Source organism: Odontesthes bonariensis, chromosome 11 (assembly GCF_027942865.1).
Source record: "Odontesthes bonariensis isolate fOdoBon6 chromosome 11, fOdoBon6.hap1, whole genome shotgun sequence".
NCBI classification, from domain to species: Eukaryota; Metazoa; Chordata; class Actinopteri; order Atheriniformes; family Atherinopsidae; genus Odontesthes; species Odontesthes bonariensis.
In genome coordinates, this window is record NC_134516.1 from 27,238,777 (window position 1) to 27,257,536 (window position 18,760).

The following is an 18,760-nucleotide window of genomic DNA, read 5'->3' on the forward strand; positions in this document are numbered from 1 at the left end:
ACATTATGATAAAATGTTATAAATAAATCCAAATAATATGAAGCGCCCATGGAACATCCTAAATAATGTAATGGTGAATAAGCCTTATCACCAGATCAACCTAAGTGTTTCATAAAGGACAATAAGGTGTTTGGCAATCTGACTGAAGCGGCTGATGAATGTAACTCAGTACAGCGGCTCGTGAATCCTCTGGTGCACGTTGAGCATCGTCATGCTCTTGAATTCCTTCCCGCAGTCGTCACATTTCATGAGGTCCCTCATTTCCACGAGGTTCTCCTGGTGCTCCTTCAGGGCGGACGCGTACTGGACGCGTAAAGTGATGTCCTGAAGAAAGAGGAAAAAATCCAGCAAGGACCTGACACAGGAGCTGAGAGATGCATCTGGACCTTCAGCTGATCCATCGGCTGTTGGCCCGAGCCTCATCAGAGATGGGCTCCCTGGAAGGGTGGCTGTCAAGAAGCCGTTCTTAAAGACATGGTTGGTAATCCTGTTCAGAAACACATTTTGTAATACTGGGTGAAATGGTCCGTCTATCCTGAGAGAAATCTATACAAGATGTATTTAGAAAAAGGGACAAAAATAATCAGACCTCTGTGGCAGCTGCAGGACTGAGAAAAAGCTGACCAATCCGCGATCAGCGTCTCGGATTGGTCGCCTACAAAAAAACAATCAGATGCCTCTGCTTTCTGCCTACGCCCCCCTCTGCCGGCTCCCTGCTCCATGTGCGCATGCGGTTCTACCGGCTTTGGATGAAGCACTGACGGAATGGGGGGGGGGGGGGATGGAGCTTAGAGGAGGGGACACTTTCGAATCTTGCTAGCTCTTTAGGATTACCTACCATAGCTTTAAGGAAGGGAAACAGTAAGCGTTGTTTCTAAGTGCTTGTTAAAATGACTATTTAAGATAGTAATTAAGTGTTTTTTAGGCGATGTGAAAACCGTTTGCTGTGACTTTCAAATATGCTTCAAAAACTGGACGTGTTTCTTCAGATAAACTCCTGACCAGCTGTGAAAAAGCAGTGAAAATGTCTGGCCTGTATAAACTTTGTGATGTCAAACAAGATCAGAGATGACATCGATTGTGATGTCACTACAGTGATGACATCACAGCTTTGTGAAGGCTTCTGTTCTGTCTCTTCTGGTCTGTGGTTCCAACCACAGATTCTGGATGGAAGTGAAGTCCGGATTCCAGAATGTTGATTTGTGTTCTCTGTTAATCTCTGGACGACTTCAGCTGATTACTTCCTGTCACTGTCACGTTGGAAGGTCCACTTCTGCCAGTTTTTCAGCAGCCAGTATCATGTTTTCCACCAGCAGTGTTTCCCAAGACAGAATAATGTCAGTTTGTTTAAAATGTTGCCAAAATAAACGATTACAATTACAACAAATGTCATCTCAGGGCACTTCAATAATAAAGTCCAATTCAGGCCAATTGGAGTTCAATTCATTGTAATTATAATCCAATTCATTCAATTCAGAATGAATCCAATTCATTCATACAGAGCAATTCAAAAACTATTTCCTCGCTAAGGAAACCAACAGATGGCACCGAACTTGCACTATTTCTAATTAGATAGAACTTTTTAATAGTTCTAAGATCATATCTTTCTGGTTTTATTTGCATTTTACAAAGAGTCCCGAGTAATTATGAAAGTGGGGTTTTAATTTGAAGAAAAAGCCTCAAAATAAAGTGATTTTTAGGAGTATGCAGGGATTCATTTCCATCTAATGAACAGGTCAGTTATATTAAACAGTGGGCCGTGTGAGCAGCAATCAGGGGAGTAAGGAGTTCACAGATCATAGACAGAGGCAACCGTCCAACTATTCAAAGCTTTTAAAATGAGTAATAAAATCTGACAGGTAACCAGGGAAGGAAGGACAAGAGGCAGGGAGGTGGGCAGCCACTGTGTGGCCTGGTGTGGGAATAATCACCTCAGCTGCTGATTTTAGGAGGAGCACCAATAAGCCAAACAGCATCTCCATCCCAGGAGAAGAGGTGGCTGAGGAACACCTGGGAGTTTACCTGTTGCATATCTCTTATAAGTCTGTGGTGCAGAGTGCATCTTTCTTCAGCAGCATCTGCTGTGGCAGCAGCATCAGAGCCAGCGACTCAAAGAAACTGAGCAAACTGCTAAAGAAGGCTGGCTCTGACCTGGGGACTGCTTTGGAGCTGTGTTTGATGAGCACTCACTTCTTTTTTTCTTTTTAAACCCCTTGTCCTGTCCAGCATTATGGCAGCAGAATTGTAATCTGAATACCGTTTATGCCAAACACATTTGCTATACCAAGGGAAGCTTTATGAATGTAAAGCTCCCCTTGATGCCCATCAGCTCCTTATTTATTTATTTATTTTTGTTACAATACTTAACATGATGTGATAGTGTGATAGTGCCGAACCGGACCGGGGAACAGAGAGAGAGGGAGAGCGAAGAAGGGAAAAAAAGGAACAGAAATATGAAGAGACAAACATAGAAAACAATGAAAAATCAGACAACCAGCTGCTACACCTGTAAAAGCAAAACTGAAGACAATCCAAGGCTTTTGTGGGGAATCCAGCCTTAGAGGCACCAGGAGCACCTGTAAGCAGACAAGCAGAGAACAAACACACAAACAAAAAAGCACAAGCAGCAGCAATCACATGGCAACCTTCCATCAAGGAATCGAACCCTGTTCCTCCGCTTGACAGGCGGATTCTAACCATTGACCAGCGAATTGTCAAGCATTTGGATGACTGAGAGCGTAAATTGACTGTGGAAGGGGTTCCATGGTGTAAAGGTCAGCACTCTGGACTCTGAATCCAGTGATCCGAGTTCAAATCTCGGTGGAACCTTCAGGTGTGTGCTGTCATGGTTGTGTTCTGGAAAGAAGATGAGTTGAGTAGGCTAGTCAGTTGTGAAATGACACCAGAGTGAACGCTTGATCAATTCCAGCTGAGAGGATCTGTGCTATGTGACGTCACACCTCTGTGTTGCTATTTGAATCTTTTTTGGTTTCCTCTTGCATATTCATTTACGATGCTTCTATTTATCCATGCTCTCCCACAGGAGTGTGTTACAATCCCACTTCTGACTCAATTTGTTGAAACAAAATTTGGGAAAGCTTATCTCATTCTTTGGCTTCCGTAACACTAGTGAATGGACATGGTTACAGTTTCAGTAGTGTAGTGGTTATCAAGTTGGCCTCACACGCAAAAGGTCCTCAGTTCGAAACTGGGCGGAAACATTACTTGCTCCTCCTTTATTTATTTCACCCTTGTGTGAAGATGTATGACTGCACGTTAATGATAGCAACATCAACATATTCATAATTATGGATAGGAGGGGAGCCTCATCTGCTATTCTTGACGTGTAAAGTCAATTTTTTCAGGTTTTAAAAAGATTTTCCGATGCTGTTGTTTGAAACGGACTTTGGCAAATCCCTAGCTGCTGAGCGAAAATGGCAGCCTTCCATCAAGGAATCGAACCCTGTTCCTCCGCTTGACAGGCGGATTCTAACCTTTGACCATTGAAGAAGATACAGAATGTGTTGCTTGACTGTCGTGCAAATTCTGAGAATACAAGCTGTAAGAGTATCACTGAAAAATTGACAAAAAAACACGTTGCTAAAACCCTTTCAGTGTCAAGCATTTGCATGAATGAGAGCGTAAATTGACTGTGGAAGGGGTTCCATGGTGTAAAGGTCAGCCCTCTGGACTCTGAATCCAGTGATCCCAGTTCAAATCACAGAGGAACCTTCAGGTGTGTGCTGTCATGGTTGTGTTCTGGAAAGAAGATGTGTTGAGTATGCTAGTCAGTTGTGAAATGACACCAGATTGCACGATTCCAGCTGAGAGGATCTATGGTATGTGATGTCACACCTCTGTGTTGCTAGTTGAATCTTTTTTGGTTTCTTCTTGCATATTCATTTACCATGCTTGTATTTATCCATGCTCTCCCAGAGGAGTGTGTTACAATCCCACTTCTGACTCAATTTGTTGCGACTCCACAAACTCTTTCTGCGAGCAACGAAATTTGGGAAAACTTACCTCATTCTTTGGCTTCCGGAACACTAGTGAATAGGCATGACGCCAGTTTGCGTAGTGTATTGGTTATTACGTTCGCCTAACATGCGAAAGGTCCTCAGTTCGAAACTGGGTGGAAACATTACTTGCTCCTCCTTTATTTATTTCATTCTTGTGTGAAGATGTATGACTGCACGTTAATGATAGCAACATCAACATATTCATAATTATGGATAGGAGGGGAGCCTCATCTGCTATTCTTGACATGTAAAGTCAATTTTTGCAGGTTTTCAAAAGATTTTCTGATGCTATGGTGTGAAACGGACTTTGGCGAATCCCTAGCTGCTGAGCGAAAATGGCAGCTTTTATGAGTATTAAAGGAGACATATTTTACCTCTTTAAACAAGTTAGAATTGGTCTATGACACTGATGCCATGGTAACGGCCCGCGGGCTGGAACCGGCCCGGTTACATCAGTGGTTGAGAAGTTTTTTTTTTTTTTTAAATAAATAATACTATTATCAACAAATTTAAATCTAGTTTTGTTTTTTGATCCTTAACCCCCTTGTGTCCAAGGCCTTTTCAGAGACTTTGAGGCAGTTGTCATCACCTTGACATTTTCAAGTATTTCAAGCAACTGTAAACATCTATGCAAAAGTGACACATATGGTTGTATTCTGAAAAACCTAACAAAAAACAATATGAGAGTGAAGTGAATGTAATACAAACAAGTTTTATTTAAATTGAGGGGAAACACAACTGTACAAAAAAACAAGTTTTAGAGGTCTTCAAACAGTGCAAGAAAACGCACTATAAATAAATCTAGCCAAGACTTTTGAAGGTTGAACCTTGTAAACAAAAGTGTTGGCTGCATAAAAGTAAAAAGTGCAGTCAGAAATGTTTTGTTGTTTTCACACAAACTGTAAAAAAGTTTTTGTAACTCCAGTCAGTGTCTCTGTTAGTTGAATACTAATTAGATGGGTGTGTAACACCCCTGATTCCCCCCACCCCCCTGTCACTCTCCATGTGATAATTGTCTGTCACTGGCAGGACATTGCTGCCTTCCCCCACATGCTGGCTGAATGGGGCGTGTTCTCACCTGTGAATAGTCACTCAATCACCTGGTACTTTACATGTGAATAGCAATGGGTGTGGCAGAGGAAGCTGCTGCAGTCTGCGACTACAGAAAATCCAAAGATTTCTGTTCACTCTCTTTAAAAAGGGCCAGCTATATAATTTATTTTTAAAATATATATATTTGAAAACTAGAAGTTTCAAGGTTTTTAATGGTGTCACTTATATGTTTGAATGACAAAAACTCACAGAGTTACAGATGTGTTTTTGGAGATGTGTCAAAAATGCCCACCGGTGGGCATTAGACCCCAGAGTGTTAATGGTTTTAAGTATAATATTCATTTAATTAATTTCCATGTAATCCAACAGTTTGTCCCTCGCTCGTGCCGGTCTCAGTACCTTGGACAGAGACCAGTGCACGCGCTGCAACAGAGACCGGCAGCGCGTGCACTGTCCAAGGTACTAACTGACGAGTCGAGCGACATCAGTCAGGAAGGATGTTGTCTAAATAGCGTAAGGTTGACTCTGAATGTAGAATCTTTCAGGAGAGATGGAAAGAAAAGTATTTCTTTTGGGAAGTGAGCGGCAAACCAGTGTGTTTAATTTGTTCGCAACAAGTGGCTGTGCCAAAGGAGTACAACATCAGACGACATTACGAGACCCATCAGGAGAAGTAAAACGACTACACAGGGCAACGTAGCACACAAAAGCTCAACGAGCTAGCCTCATCCCTCCAAAAACAGCAAGCGGCTTTCTCGAAATGCCGAGAGACATATGAAGGTTCGTTTTAATTGTATATCTTCTCAAATTCTTATTTTTACGTTAACTGCAGCTGTTTTCGAATGGGGATTTCTGTCTCGGCGCGCCTCCGTTAAGTTCTGATGGCGTTGCCCCTGGCAACCAACAGCGTCTCCTGCCAACATGGCCGACCGGGACTCCTCATTCTCAATACTAACTTAACATTTTATTTCATGTTTATGGGCAGTGAAGGCGAGCTATGTCATCGCATGGGAGATAGCCAAAGCTTCCAAGCCTTTCTCTGAGGGCGAATTCGTGCATGATAAAGGCAGCCGAGCTAGTGTGTCCAGAAAATCGACAAGCTCTTGCGAACATCAGCTTATCCCGACCTACAGTGACCAAGAGAGTGGAAGAGCTCTCCAGCGACTTGCATAGCCAACTTAAAGAAAAGATTAAATCCTTCGTCGCGTTCTCCATTGCTCTTGACGAGAGCACTGATGTGACTGATACGGCTCAGTTGGCGATATTTATTCGCGGAGTGGATGCTGCCTTGAATGTCACGGAGGAGTTTGTTTCCGTGGTACCCATGACAGACACGATTACAGCTAACGACGTGTTTGTTAGCCTTGTCGGGGCCCTTGACAATCTGGAGGTGGACTGGAGTCGCGCTGTCAGTGTGGCTACGGATGGTGCACCTTCCATGGTAGGAAGAAAGGCCGGAGTTGTCGTCAAGTTGAGAGAAAAGGTACGAGAGGCTAACCCAGACCAGGTATTCTGGAACTTTCACTGCATTTTACACCAAGAGGCGTTGTGCAGCAAAAGTCTGAAGTTACCTTTTCGCAACCCTGAGTCAATAGTGTTATCGTTGTCGGCAGCATTTAAACCTACGCGGGGAGACCCCAATGGATTTCTAATCCATCCCCTTAACCTCTCAGCCACGACAACGACATACACTAGTGTTCACCTTTGACATTCAACGGTTACAAATCATCATTTTCATGAAGGAATTCAACTCCTGAGAAAGACTTAAGATATGGCGATCAAGAAAAAGCTTATTTTTTGTTTGTTAGAAATGGTCAGTCTTTCAAAATGGGTCAGAAGAAGGAACTGTGTCTTCAGAGATCAATCTGTGCAGGAGTTCATGTGATCAACATGTGATCTGGCCTTTGTTTTGTTTAATCAAATGGTCCAAGGAACTTGTGCTTCTTTCCGGGGTTAACTTTAAGCAACCCTGAGTCAATAATGTTATCGTTGTCGGCAGGACTCTAACCTGCGCGGGGAGACCCCAATGGATTTCTAATCCATCCCCTTAACCTCTCGGCCACGACAACGACATACATGTATGTTCATCTTTGACATTCAACGGTTACAAATCATCATTTTCATGAAGGACTTCAACTCCTGAGACAGACCTAAGTTATGACGATAAAGAAAAAGCTTTTTTGTTTGTTTGTTAGAAATGGTCAATCTTTCAAAATGGGTCAGAGGAAGGAGCTGTGTCTTCAGAGATCAATCTGTGCAGAAGTTCATGTGATCAAAATGCTATCTGGTCTTTGTTTTGTTTAATCAAATGGTCCAAGGAACTTGTGCTTCTTTCCAGGTTAACTTTTCGCAACCCTGAGTCAATAATGTTATCTTTGTCGGCAGGACCTGAACCTACGCGGGGAGACACCAATGGATTTCAAATCCATCCCCTTAACCTCTCGGCCACGACAACGACATACACTCCTGTTCACCTTTGACATTCAACGGTTACAAATTATCATTTTCATGAAGGACTTCAACTCCTGAGACAGACCTAAGTTATGGCTAACAAGAAAAAGCTTTTTTGTTTGTTTGTTAGAAATGGTCAGTCTTTCAAAATGGGTCAGAGGAAGGAGCTGTGTCTTCAGAGATCAGTCTGTGCAGAAGTTCATGTGATCAAAGACACGTCTGCCCTCTGGTTTGTTTCATCAAATAGTCTAATGAACTTGTGCTTCTTTCCAGGTTAACTTTTCGCAACTCTGAGTCAATAATGTTATCGTTCTCGGCAGGATTTGAACCTACACTGGGAGACGCTAATGGATTTCTAATCCATCGCCTTAACCTCTCGGCCACGACAACGACATACACTTATGTTCACCTTTGACATTCAACGGTTACAAATCATTATTTTCATGAAGGACTTCAACTCCTGAGACAGACCTAAGTTATGGCGATCAAGAAAAAGCTTTTTTGTTTGTTTGTTAGAAATGGTCAATATTTCAAAATGGGTCAGAGGAAGAAGCAGTGTCTTCAGAGATCAATCTGTGCAGGAGTTCATGTGATCAAAGACACGTCTGCCCTCTGTTTCGTTTCATCAAATGGTCAAAGAACTTGTGCTTCTTTCCAGGTTAACTTTTCGCAACTCTGAGTCAATAATGTTATCGATGTTGGCAGGATTTAAACCTACGCGGAAGACCCCAATGGATTTCTAATCCATCGCCTTAACCTCTCGGCCACGACAACGACATACACTTATGTTCACCTTTGACATTCATCGGTTACAAATCATCATTTTCATGAAGGACTTCAACTCCTGAGACACACCTAAGTTATGGCGATCAAGACAAAGCTTTTTTGTTTGTTTGTTAGAAATGGTAAATCTTTCAAAATGGGTCAGAGGAAGGAGCTGTGTCTTCAGAGATCAATCTGTGCAAGAGTTCATGTGATCAACGACACATCTGCCCTATGTTTTGTTTAATCAAATGGTCCAAGGAACTTGTGCTTCTTTCCAGGTTAACTTTTCGCAACCCTGAGTTAGTAAAGTTATCGTTCTCGGCAGGATTTGAACCTACACTGGGAGACGCTAATGGATTTCAAATCCATCGCCTTAACCTCTCGGCCACGACAACGACATACACTCATGTTCACCTTTGACATTCAACGGTTACAAATTATCATTTTCATGAAGGACTTCAACTCCTGAGACAGACCTAAGTTATGGCTAACAAGAAAAAGCTTTTTTGTTTGTTTGTTAGAAATGGTCAGTCTTTCAAAATGGGTCAGAGGAAGGAGCTGTGTCTTCAGAGATCAATCTGTGCAGAAGTTCATGTGATCAAAGACACGTCTGCCCTCTGTTTTGTTTCATCAAATAGTCTAAGGAACTTGTGCTTCTTTCCAGGCTAACTTTTCGTAACCCTGAGTCAATAATGTTATCGTTGTCGGCAGGATTTGAACCTACGCGGGGAGACCCTAATGAATTTCAAATCCATCGCCTTAACCTCTCGGCCACGACAACGACATACACTTATGTTCACCTTTGACATTCATCGGTTACAAATCATCATTTTCATGAAGGACTTCAACTCCTGAGACACACCTAAGTTATGGCGATCAAGACAAAGCTTTTTTGTTTGTTTGTTAGAAATGGTCAATCTTTCAAAATGGGTCAGAGGAAGGAGCTTTGTCTTCAGAGATCAATCTGTGCAGAAGTTCATGTGATCAAAGACACGTCTGCCCTCTGTTTCGTTTCATCAAATGGTCAAAGGACTTGTGCTTCTTTCCAGATTAACTTTTCGCAACCCTGAGTCAATAATGTTATCGTTGTCGGCAGGACTCGAACCTACGCGGGGAGACCCCAATGGATTTCAAATCCATCGCCTTAACCTCTCGGCCACGACAACGACATACACTAGTGCTCATCTTTGACATTCAACGGTTACAAATCATCATTTTCATGAAGGACTTCAACTCCTGAGACAGACCTAAGTTATGACGATAAAGAAAAAGCTTTTTTGTTTGTTTGTTAGAAATGGTCAATCTTTCGAAATGGGTCAGAGGGAGGAGTTGTGTCTTCAGAAATCAATCTGTGCAGAAGTTCATGTGATCAAAATGCTATCTGGTCTTTGTTTTGTTTCATCAAATGGTCCAAGGAACTTGTGCTTCTTTCCAGGTTAACTTTTCGCAACCCTGAGTCAATAATGTTATCGTTGTCGGCAGGATTTGAACCTACGCGGGGAGACCCCAATGGATTTCTAATCCATCGCCTTAACCTCTCGGCCACGACAACGACATACACTCATGTTCACCTTTGACATTCAATGGTTACAAATTATCAATTTCATGGAGGACTTCAACTCCTGAGACAGACCTAAGTTATGGCGATCAAGAAAAAGCTTTTTTGTTTGTTTGTTAGAAATGGTCAATCTTTCAAAATGGGTCAGAGGAAGAAGCTGTGTCTTCAGAGATCAATCTGTGCAGGAGTTCATGTGATCAACATGTTATCTGGCCTTTGTTTTGTTTAATCAAATGGTCCAAGGAACTTGTGCTTCTTTCCGGGGTTAACTTTAAGCAACCCTGAGTCAATAATGTTATCGTTGTCGGCAGGACTCTAACCTGCGCGGGGAGACCCCAATGGATTTCTAATCCATCGCCTTAACCTCTCGGCCACGACAACAACATAAACTTGTGTTCACCTTTGACATTCAACGGTTACAAATCATCATTTTCATGGAGGAATTCAACTCCTGAGACAGACCTAAGTTATGGCGATCAAGAAAAAGCTTTTTTGTTTGTTTGTTAGAAATGGTCAATCTTTCAAATTGGGTCAGAGGAAGGAGCTGTGTCTTCAGAGATCAATCTGTGCAGAAGTTCATGTGATCAAAGACACGTCTGCCCTCTCTTTTGTTTCATCAAATTTTCAAAGGACCTTGTGCTTCTTTCCAGGTTACCTTTTCATAACCCGGAGTCAACAATGTTATCGTCGTCTGCAGGACTCGAACCTACGCAGGGAGACCCCAATGGATTTCAAATCCATCGCCTTAACCTCTCGGCCACGACAACGACATACATGTTTGTTCATCTTTGACGTTCAACTGTTACAAATCATCATTTTCATGAAGGACTTCAACTCCTGAGAGAGACCTAAGATATGACGATCAAGAAAAAGCTTTTTTGTTTGTTTGTTAGAAATGGTCAGTCTTCGAAATATGTGAGAGGAAGGAGTTGTGTCTTTAGAGATCAATCTGTGCAGGGGCGCGTTGCACAAAATTAGGATTTAGACATCCAGGATGAATTACTTAGCCAGGTTCAAGTAATCCAAAACATGTGCGCCCAGGCTTAGTTGGTTGCACAAAGGCCAATCCAGGATGAGCAGACAGGGATTCATTAAGCCAGCTGAAAGCGATCCTGGATAAGTGCTGCACACGGCTTTCTTAAATAGACCCCACGATCGATCATAGATTCAATGATTCACCATGGCAACAAGGGTGGCGTATTTCTCCCCAGCATGAGCAATAATTATTAATGGAAGTATATGAAGAGGTGACGGAGAAAATAAAACAAAAAGGAAATACTGCCACAGTTAAAAAACAAAGGGAGCAAGCGTGGCAAACCATTGCTGACCGCCTGAATGCGTAAGTAGTGCACAAATCACACTCACCACTCCACTGAAATTATCACAATTAGGCAGTGTTCGAACTACGGCGGACTCGGGGGATCCGAGACCCCCTGAAACTGACAAGAGACCCCCCTGAAAACATGATTTGGGAAATGTTGGGGGGTCTCTAAAATATTGGCAAAATGTGATTTCCCCTGATGAGTTATGATTGCAGACGCGATGCGTGTGTGGAGGTGTGGAGCCTGTGTGCGTAATTGGCATAAAGCTGTGCTGTCCGCCGCGTATGATTCTGTATAGCTTCTCATGTGTTTTCGAGATCCGCGCTCTGAGTCAAGCACAAGCAAGCAACCAAAATGGACATGGCAGCAACTTTTTATTAAGAATGTGCCCGCCCACACATTGCCTGTACTGTTTTAGCAGTGAAATAAAAAACGCAAATAAAGCATCTTCATCTCCTTCCCTGGGCATAGAAGACTCTGTGACATCAAGTTCTATAGGATTGCAGGTAAGAATTTTTTTTTTTTTTAAATTACAGTTACAATTACAATGTTAACATTCAGAGTAAGATACTCATTGCATCGTATTACAGGTTTCCCCATTGTCATTGATGCAGTGGACTGCACACATATCAAAATAAAATCCCTCTCAGGTGGCCATGAGGGGGATTTTGTGAAAAGGAAAAACTTCCACAGCATCAATGTACAGGTGAACATGACTTTTGATAAAGTTAATTAATGAACACTGTACATTGCCTGTGATGTGCATTAATTGGTTTAACATCTTATCATTTCAGATGGTCTGCAATGCTGACTATTTGATCAGTAATGTTGTGGCAAAGTGGCCCGGCTCGGTCCACGACTCCCGAGTGTTTCGGAACTCAGAGATCTATCGGCGCCTATCACAAGGTGAGCCACAGAACCTCTATTGATAACCACTTTTAACATCATGGCTGTGTTAAGAATGTCACTACCAGTGGCGTAACTCCCATTAGGCAAACCTAGGCATTTGCCTAGGGCCCCAACCAAATCTGTCTTTCATAGGGGCCCCCAAATCTGACCGTCCCAGCCAAAGTAAATACACAAAAAAACCAATGTTAATTTGTTACTTATGTAAAGTAAAAAAACATTTTTCTATGAAAAAAAACCCAGACATATCAGCATAACACCGAACTAATGCCTAAATAATAATTGTCCAAGCACACATGCCCCCATCCATTGTGCATTGGACTAGTCCAGAATATGATGACGTAGCAATGTGCGACATAACATGATTTCAAATCAAAGCGAGGGAACTGTGTGTGACTCGGTGAAAAATGAAGCGGAGTTATGATAGTGGTAATGCTAAAAGAAAGTAACGGACAGAGAACAAAAGAATTGCAGATGCACTGCTGAAAAAATGAGAGAGTGAGACCTGATAAAGGGCAGGAAAAGCACATGAAGAAGAGATGAGTGAGACAGGTGTGAAGCAGAGGAGCTTGATGGCAAACCAGGGACACAGATGAAGAGTAACAGGGATACAGACAGAGAAAAAGAAGATAGGGAGAAAGAGAGAAAGAGACAAAACATACTTGACTTGGATATTTATTTCTAAAGCTATATTTATTTATAATGCACCATGATTGATCAGAGGTCCGTTTCACGAAGCAGGTTTAGTGAAAACTCTGAGTTGGTTAACCCTGAAATGAGGGAAACCCTGAGTTTTCCGTTTCACAAAGGGAGGTAACTCAACCCCGAGAAAGAGGGCTAACTCTAGCCTGTTTCACAAAGAGAGGTAACTTAACCTCTCGGTCAGTTACCGGAGTAACAGACTGTGAGAAACTCTCAGACGCGCGAAACTACCAGGGCGGCACGGGGTGGCAGCCGCCACCCCTGAAAAGGGGTCTGCCATCCCAGTGCGAGGGAGTGTTTGTTTTTTTTTGTTTTTTTTTTTTCAATGCGAGTGAGAGCGTGCAGGCAATACAATAACTCGTGCACCATGCGCGTTTGGACTGCGCCGGCACGAGAGAGAGAGAGAGAGAGAGAGGGGTGTGGGGAGAGGTTGCTTGCTCTAACTATCTATATCCAGCCTGTCTAAGCCTTTTAAAAAATCCCCAATTTACTATGTTGATATATTGTTGTTATTCTGTACACATGCACTCACAAAATACTTTGGCAGGCAGGCCTTTGAGGGAGGGCTTTACTTCTAGGATAATGCTGGAATTTTGTAAAGTGCTGGGAAGTCCTCAAATTTCTAAATCATTCCTATGGCTTGATTTTGCTTTCAAAGCAAACACTGAACCACTGTTATTCCTGTCCACACAAAAAATCTTTTCGTTGGTCCTTTCATTGGTAAATGTAAATGGTGGTTTTACTCATGTCCATTTTGTATTTTAGTTCTGTTAAGCAAAAGAACATTTTGTATCTCTGGCAGTGAAAACATTATTTGATTTTCACATGTAGTTTACTTGTGTCATGGAAATTCTAATCTCTCTCTCTCTCGTGCTCTCTCTCTCGTTTGATCTGAATAATAAACATCTAATTTTGGCAAATGCTGGAGAAATCTGCAGTATTGGTTTATTGCGATTCTTTAATCTCAATTTAAAGTAAGGGTATTGGGATGGTAATTTGTTTTATGTGTGTATTTAAAAAATGAGGGCCCGATGTCTATATTTTGCCTAGGGCCCCAAAATGTCTAGATACGCCCCTGGACAGCACACACCTGAAGGTTCCACCGAGATTTGAACTCGGATCACTGGATTCAGAGTCCAGAGTGCTGACCTTTACACCATGGAACCCCTTCCACAGTCAATTTACGCTCTCAGTCATGCAAATGCTTGACAATGAAATGGTTTTAGCAACATGTTTTTTTGACAATTTTTCAGTGATACTCTTACAGTTTGTATTCTCAGAATTCGCACGACAGTCAAGCAACACATTCTGTATCTTCTTCAATGGTCAAAGGTTAGAATCCACCTGTCAAGCGGAGGAACAGGGTTCGATTCCTTTACCGAAGGCTGCCATTTTCGCTCAGCAGCTAGGTATTAGCCAAAGTCCGTTTCACACCATAGCATGAGAAAATCTTTTGAAAACCTGCAAAAATTGACTTTACATGTCAAGAATAGCAGATGAGGCTCCCCTCCTATCCATAATTATGAATATGTTGATGTTGCTATCATTATTGTGCAGTCATACATCTTCAAACAAGGATGAAATAAATAAAGGAGGAGCAAGTAATGTTTCCGCCCAGTTTCGAACTGAGGACCTTTCGCGTGTTAGGCAAATGTGATAACCACTACACTACGGAAACTGGAACCATGCCTATTCACTAGTGTTCCGGAAGACAAAGAATGAGGTACGTTTTCCCAAATTTTGTTGCTCGCGGAAAGAGTTTGTGGAGTCGCAACAAATTGAGTCAGAAGTGTGATTGTAACACACTCCTCTGGGAGAGCATGGATAGATAGAAGCATCGTAAATGAATATGCAAGAGGAAACCAAAAAAGATTCAACTAGCAACACAGAGGTGTGATGTCATATACCACAGATCCCCTCAGCTGGAATTGATCAATCGTGCAATCTAGTGTCATGTGACAACTGACTGGTCTACTCAACTCATCTTCTTTCCAGAACACAACCATGACAGCACACACCTGAAGGTTCCACCGTGATTTGAACTCGGATCACTGGATTCAGAGTCCAGAGCGCTGACCTTTACACCATGGAACCCCTTCCACAGTCAATTTACGCTCTCAGTCATGCAAATGCTTCACAATGAAAGGATTTTAGCGACGTGATTTTTTTTGTCAATTTTTCAGTGATACTCTTACAGCTTGTATTCTCAGAATTGGCACGACAGTCAAGCAACACATTCTGTATCTTTGCTGGTCAAAGGTTAGAATCCGCCTGTCAAGCGGAGGAACAGGGTTCGATTCCTTGACGGAAGGCTGCCATTTTCGCTCAGCAGCTAGGGGTTTGCCAAAGTCAGTTTCAAACAACAGCATCGGAAAATCTTTTTAAAACCTGAAAAAATGTACTTTACATGTCAAGAATAGCAGATGAGGCTCCCCTCCTATCCATAATTATGAATATGTTGATGTTGCTATCATTAACATGCAGTCATACATCTTCACACAAGGATGAAATAAATAATGGAGGAGCAAGCAATGTTTCCGCCCAGTTTCGAACTGAGGACCTTTCGCGTGTGAGGCGAACGTGATAACCACTACACTACGCAAACTGAAGCCATGCCTATGAACTAGTGTTTGGGAAGCCAAAGAATGAGGTAAGTTTTCCCAAATTTTGTTGCTCGCGGAAAGAGTTTGTGGAGTCGCAACAAATTGAGTCAGAAGTGGCATTGTAACACACTCCTTTGGGAGAGCATGGATAGATAGAAGCATCGTAAATGAATATGCAAGAGGAAACCAAAAAAGATTCAACTAGCAACACAGAGGTGTGACATCACATACCACAGATCCTCTCAGCTGGAATTGTGCACTCTGGTGTCATTTCACAACTGACTAGCCTACTCAACTCATCTTCTTTCCAGAACACAACCATGACAGCACACACCTGAAGGTTCCACCGAGATTTGAACTCGGATCACTGGATTCAGAGTCCAGAGTGCTGACCTTTGAGTTTGTCTGCTGAATCTGCTAGTGTGTCTTGTCCTGCCTCCACCTCTGGCACCTTCTATACTTTCATTACCCCCTACCCGAACCAGGGTTTGAATCCCATTCCCGCGTATCTTACCTTTTTTATTTCTCCCCATACCCGAACCAGGGTTTGCATCCCCGCACCGCTGTGACTGGTGTGCAGTTGGTGAGAGGCTGAGGTAGCTTGTGGCTGTAAAAGATGGTTCTATATATGGATCTATATAGGGAGTATAGGGAATTACTCACTGAGTCTGGTCCTTTATTTATTTTTATTTTTTTCGTTAGCACAAGTTTCTTGTGTTTACCTTGAATAGGGATGGCTCAGGTAATCCTGAAACATCCCTTAACCCTCTAGACCCCTACAGAATTTTACAACAATGCTCCAGATTCTTGAGAATTCCGAAAGAAATGGGCAATTTGAGAAACATTTCAAATAACTACAGTAGATAGCACAATTTGCCGGCTAGTGAAGCTGCGCCCAAACGCAGAACCTCCGCTCTCATATCAGTCTCAACTGAGGCCAAGAGAAATCCCTCAAAATTTTTAAAACATGACAATATCTAGAAATAATTTAATACAAACATATGCTTTTGATAATGAAAAAACAACGAAGAGGGTCTGATTTTTTTTATTATTTATTGTATTTTAGCTTTTGAAAGCATCTGGTGACTTGTATTCATCAATGACATAACACCGGCCGGCCGCGGCCGTTGTGGGGTACTGCAGCACGGCCGGCCGCGGCCGCTACGGGGTCAAGAATAGCAGATGAGGCTCCCCTCCTTTCCATAATTATGAATATGTTGATGTTGCTATCATTAACGTGCAGTCATACATCTTCACACAAGGGTGAAATAAATAATGGAGGAGCAAGTAATGTTTCCGCCCAGTTTCGAACTGAGGACCTTTCGCGTGTTAGGCGAACGTGATAACCACTACACTACGGAAACTGGAACCATGCTTATGCACTAGTGTTCCGGAAGCCAAAGAATGAAGTAAGTTTTCCCAAATTTTGTTGCTTGCGGAAAGAGTTTGTGGAGTCGCAACAAATGGAGTCAGAAGTGGGATTGTAACACACTCCTTTGGGAGAGCATGGATAGATAGAAGCATCGTAAATGAATATGCAAGAGGAAACCAAAAAAGATTCAACTAGCAACACAGAGGTGTGAAGTCACATACCACAGATCCTCTCAGCTGGAATTGTGCACTCTGGTGTCATTTCACAACTGACTAGCCTACTCAACTCATCTTCTTTCCAGAACGCAACCATGACAGCACACACCTGAAGGTTCCACCGAGATTTAAACTTGGATCACTGGATTCAGAGTCCAGAGTGCTGACCTTTATACCATGGAACCCCTTCCACAGTCAATTTACGCTCTCAGTTATGCAAATGCTTGACAATGAAAGGGTTTTAGGAACGTGTTTTTTTGTCAATTTTTCAGTGATACTCTTACAGCTTGTATTCTCAGAATTGGCACGACAGTCAAGCAACACATTCTGTATCTTCGCTGGTCAAAGGTTAGAATCCGCCTGTCAAGCGGAGGAACAGGGTTCGATTCCTTGACGGAAGGCTGCCATTTTCGCTCAGCAGCTAGGGGTTTGCCAAAGTCTGTTTCACACCATAGCATCAGAAAATCTTTTAAAAACCTGCAAAAATTGACTTTACATGTCAAGAATAGCAGATGAGGCTCCCCTCCTATCCATAATTATGAGTGTTGATGTTGCTATCATTAACGTGCAGTCATACATCTTCACACAAGGATGAAATAAATAATGGAGGAGCAAGTAATATTTCCGCCCAGTTTCAAACTGAGGACCTTTCGCGTGTTAGGCGAATGTGATAACCACTGCACTACGGAAACCTGCGCCATGCCTATTCACTATTGTTCCGGAAGCCAAAGAATGAGGTAAGTTTTCCCAAATTTTGTTGCTCGCGGAAAGAGTTTGTGGAGTTGCAACAAACTGAGTCAGAAGTGGGATTGTAACACACTGCTGTAATTAAACCTTTACTTAAAAAACCTACTCTTGATCCAGAAGTGTTGGCTCATTACAGACCTATATTCAATCTCCCTTTTATGTCTAAAGTTCTTGAAAAAATAGTTGCAGCTCAGCTTTGTGATCATTTACACAGAAATAATCTGTTTGAAGAGTTTCAGTCAGGATTCAGAGTGCATCATAGCACAGAAACTGCACTGCTGAAAGTTACCAATGATCTCCTCTTAGCCTCTGATAGCGGACTTGTATCTGTGCTTGTCCTGTTGGATCTCAGTGCTGCTTTTGATACGGTCGATCACAGTATCTTATTACACAGACTTGAACATGTTATTGGGATTAAAGGAACTGCATTAGGCTGGTTTAAGTCATTATATTTATCTGATAAATTTCAGTTTGTTCTTGTAAATGAAGAATCTTCCTCACACACCAGATTAAGTCATGGAGTTCCCCAGGGTTCTGTGCTTGGACCGATTCTTTTCACTTTATACATGCTTCCATCAAGTAACATTATTAGACAGCATGGCATAAATTTCCATTGCTATGCTGATGATACTCAGCTGTACTTATCTATGAAACCAGATGCACCCAATAGGTTGGTAAGACTACAAGCATGTCTTAAAGACATAAAGACCTGAATGACTCAGAACTGTCTGCTTCTAAATTCAGACAAAACTGAAGTCGTTATCTTTGGACCTGAGCGTTTCAGGGAGAAATTGTCTAGCTATATAGTTACTCTAGATGGTATTTCCTTGGCTTCTAGTTCTACAGTGAGGAACCTTGTAGTTATTTTTGACCAGAACTTATCATTTGACTGACATATAAAACAGGTTTCTAGGACTGCCTTCTTTCATCTTCGTAATATTGTTAAAATCAGGAACATCTTGTCTCAGAGTGATGCAGAAAAACTAGTCCATGCATTTGTTACTTCAAGATTGGACTACTGTAATTCTTTATTATTGGGCTGTCCCA

General features: G+C 42.1%; 10 non-coding genes across 10 annotated transcripts; 1 reads left to right on the forward strand and 9 right to left on the reverse strand.

The window, feature by feature from the left end:
- Window positions 1-2,757: 2,757 nt before the first annotated feature.
- Window positions 2,758-2,829, forward strand: trnaq-cug (transfer RNA glutamine (anticodon CUG)). The gene has a single exon. It is a non-coding gene; the product is annotated as a tRNA-Gln (tRNA).
- A 6,158-nt stretch (window positions 2,830-8,987) lies between these two features.
- Window positions 8,988-9,069, reverse strand: trnas-uga (transfer RNA serine (anticodon UGA)). Its single transcript has one exon. It is a non-coding gene; the product is annotated as a tRNA-Ser (tRNA).
- A 303-nt stretch (window positions 9,070-9,372) lies between these two features.
- On the reverse strand, window positions 9,373-9,454 carry trnas-uga (transfer RNA serine (anticodon UGA)). Its single transcript has one exon. It is a non-coding gene; the product is annotated as a tRNA-Ser (tRNA).
- A 304-nt stretch (window positions 9,455-9,758) lies between these two features.
- On the reverse strand, window positions 9,759-9,840 carry trnas-aga (transfer RNA serine (anticodon AGA)). Its single transcript has one exon. It is a non-coding gene; the product is annotated as a tRNA-Ser (tRNA).
- A 305-nt stretch (window positions 9,841-10,145) lies between these two features.
- trnas-aga (transfer RNA serine (anticodon AGA)) lies at window positions 10,146-10,227 on the reverse strand. The gene has a single exon. It is a non-coding gene; the product is annotated as a tRNA-Ser (tRNA).
- A 304-nt stretch (window positions 10,228-10,531) lies between these two features.
- On the reverse strand, window positions 10,532-10,613 carry trnas-uga (transfer RNA serine (anticodon UGA)). Its single transcript has one exon. It is a non-coding gene; the product is annotated as a tRNA-Ser (tRNA).
- A 3,257-nt stretch (window positions 10,614-13,870) lies between these two features.
- trnaq-cug (transfer RNA glutamine (anticodon CUG)) lies at window positions 13,871-13,942 on the reverse strand. Its single transcript has one exon. It is a non-coding gene; the product is annotated as a tRNA-Gln (tRNA).
- Window positions 13,943-14,381: 439 nt separating this feature from the next.
- trnav-aac (transfer RNA valine (anticodon AAC)) lies at window positions 14,382-14,454 on the reverse strand. The gene has a single exon. It is a non-coding gene; the product is annotated as a tRNA-Val (tRNA).
- Window positions 14,455-15,308: 854 nt separating this feature from the next.
- trnav-cac (transfer RNA valine (anticodon CAC)) lies at window positions 15,309-15,381 on the reverse strand. Its single transcript has one exon. It is a non-coding gene; the product is annotated as a tRNA-Val (tRNA).
- Window positions 15,382-16,670: 1,289 nt separating this feature from the next.
- On the reverse strand, window positions 16,671-16,743 carry trnav-aac (transfer RNA valine (anticodon AAC)). Its single transcript has one exon. It is a non-coding gene; the product is annotated as a tRNA-Val (tRNA).
- Window positions 16,744-18,760: the final 2,017 nt, after the last annotated feature.